Source organism: Galeopterus variegatus, unplaced genomic scaffold, assembly GCF_000696425.1.
Source record: "Galeopterus variegatus unplaced genomic scaffold, G_variegatus-3.0.2 Scaffold59208, whole genome shotgun sequence".
NCBI classification, from domain to species: domain Eukaryota; kingdom Metazoa; phylum Chordata; class Mammalia; order Dermoptera; family Cynocephalidae; genus Galeopterus; species Galeopterus variegatus.
Genome location: NW_007785319.1, coordinates 1 through 2,734, shown reverse-complemented (window position 1 = coordinate 2,734; position 2,734 = coordinate 1). Strand labels below are relative to the sequence as shown.

Below are 2,734 nucleotides of genomic sequence, written 5' to 3'. Positions count from 1 at the left end.
AGAGTAGCAGCATTTTGGTCTTGGCCTTGGCTTAGAATCCCTGCCTGACACTTGCTATGTGACCTTGAGCATTGACCTTCCCTGTGAGCTTCAGTCCCCTCATCTGGAGAATGAGGCTGACACAGTTGTCCTCAGGCTCCTTGTGGGCTCCAGTGAAGGGACTCGTGTACCAAAGCCCTGTGTGGTACCTGTCATCTCATGGTCCCCAATTTGGGCAAGCCTCTGAAGCTGCTGGAGACTTCATCTCCTGTCGAATGGAGATGTGGGAGGGGTCAAGCCTGGCTGCATGTGCAGACTGCACTTTTGACATTGAACAAAACCTCAGTGGCTTGTCTGTAAAGTGAGCACCAGGCAGCACTTACACCAGGGTGACATAAGGATCCCATAGGTCACAGCCATAGCTCATTTCAAGTAAAATCCACCCTTTTCCCCTTGGTCAAATGTCACATCCTGCCTCTCCACTTAGAGCGTCAGTGTCCAGACCCCACTGTGGCCACTAGGGCATGGGAATCTACCTCGCCAGCCTTTCTGTCCTTGTCTTTTACCTTCCCTGAACTCACTCAACCCCAGCCTCAGCCCCACCCCTACCAACCTCTCACTGATCCTTGCACAGAAGCCTCACCCCCACCTCAGGGCCTTTGCACCTGCTGTTCCTTGTGTCAAGAATGCTCTTCCTCCCATCTGGTGTGTCGCTCCTTGGGTCTCTGTTGATAAGTCCCCTTCTCCTTGAGGCCTAAGTGGATTCCTTCTCCTTCTCACTTCCTGTTCTCCCACTTGATGCCCTGTTTGGCTTGTTTACTGCTTTGGGGAGCTGGACAGCCAGGGGAGACTCACATTTGCCTGATTCAAATCTCCACTCTGGTGCTCACTCACATATCCCCTCTGGACCATGGGGAGGGTTCGAGGAGACTCCTGAGGTCCTGAAAGAAGTAGTGCCCAGCTGGGGCCTTGAGGGGTGGGTGGTTGGGTGGACTGGTGGGTAGAATCGGATCTGGTCCTGGAGAATATGGTCTGAAGGGACAAGGCCTGAGCTAGGGTGGAACGGTTAGGACGTGGAGAAGGGAGCAGGCTGAGGAGACCTTTCTGAGCGCAGCTGCGAGTCTCAGTTTCCCTATCTGTAAACGGGGAGGCTGGACCAATATCCAGCCAAGGTACACCTGTTCTTGCAGCACCACCTCACGCTTCTTCCTCCTCTTCCTCCATCTCCACAGCGAAGGACTACGAGAACGCAATCAAGTTCTACAGCCAGGCCATCGAGCTGAACCCCAGCAATGCCATCTACTATGGCAATCGCAGCCTGGCCTACCTGCGCACCGAGTGCTATGGCTATGCCCTGGGTGATGCCACGCGGGCCATCGAGATTGACAAGAAGTACATCAAGGGCTATTACCGCCGGGCCGCCAGCAACATGGCACTGGGCAAGTTCCGGGCTGCCCTACGTGACTATGAGACGGTGAGCTGGGCTAAGGGGAGGGGCTATCTCCCTTGCCTGAGCTAGGTGGATGCTGAGGGCCCGCCTGGGACTGGGCGGGGCGGGCTCAGGGAGCATGGCTAGAGGGGTAGGTGTGAGGAACAAGTGGTATTTACCTACCACTCACTTGTGCAGCAAATGCCCGTGATGCCCCTCGGTCTGGAGCAGACTGCCCAGGTTCACCTGCATGCCCTGCTGTCCCACACTTCATGACCCTGGCCAAGGTCACCACCTCTCACACCTTCCTCTGCATATCTGTGAACTGAGGAAAGCATAGGACCTGCCCTTAAGGGTTGCTGGAGGGAATACATGAGGCTGTGCTTTTCCAGTGCTTAGAGTGGCACCTGGCACATAGTCAGTGTTCTTTGATAATTAGCCATCATCATGGTTGTCGCTATTGCCATTAGAGTTGAGCAAGAGCCACACAGCCCTCTTCTGATGGAGTTCATAACTCCGGGTGCACAAAAAAGCAACCCCATGTCACTGAATAGGTGAGCACAGTAACTGCAGATGTGGAGCTGAGCTCTGAAGGAAATACACAGGGCAATGCACTGGGGAGAGACTGCAAAGGGGAGGTGGCGTGGTGTGGTGATGAGGGAGGATCTAGAGCCAGTCACTCCTCTGCCACTGCCCCCACTGATGACATGCTCTGATGACCCTACCAGTAGTGGTAGGGACTTGCAGAGTGGTCATCTTCACATCACTGGGTTCTGCGTCCTTCATGGAGATCAGCTGGCTGAATCATTGTAGCAGCCCTGAGAGGTAAGAACTGTGATCGCCTCCATTGTACAGATGAGGAAACTGAGGCCTAGAGCAGTTAAGTCACCTGCCCAGTAACCCCCAGCTGCTAAGTGGCGGGAAGCCTGGGCTTCAGGGCCTTGTCTCTCCCCACTCAGAGAGCTCCCTGAGAGCAGGGGTGTGTGTTCTGTTCATTGGGACAGTGCTTGGTGCACCCTGGGGCTCAGTATGTGTTAAATGGGTTATTATTCTGCCACCCCCCCATATGTAGATATGCCTTCCCTCCCTCCTTCCACTGCATCCATTACACACTCTGAGCAGCTTCTGTTGGGTAGGGAGGAGCAGCCACTGGGCTGAGAAGCCACAGTCTGCAGTTGGAGGGAGTCAAGTCAGATGGCTTGGACTGCTGGCCCCTGGCCTGGGGAGGGGAGTGGATTTTGGGCCAGGTGAAGGCTTGAGTCAAGCCCGGGACCAGGGACACCTGTGTTACAGAGGGGGCAGAGGTCTGGAGGAGGGCTGGGGTAA

General features: G+C 55.2%; 1 pseudogene; it reads left to right on the top strand.

The window, feature by feature from the left end:
* Positions 1 to 1,169: 1,169 nt before the first annotated feature.
* Positions 1,170 to 1,498, top strand: LOC103584467 (annotated as a pseudogene).
* Positions 1,499 to 2,734: the final 1,236 nt, after the last annotated feature.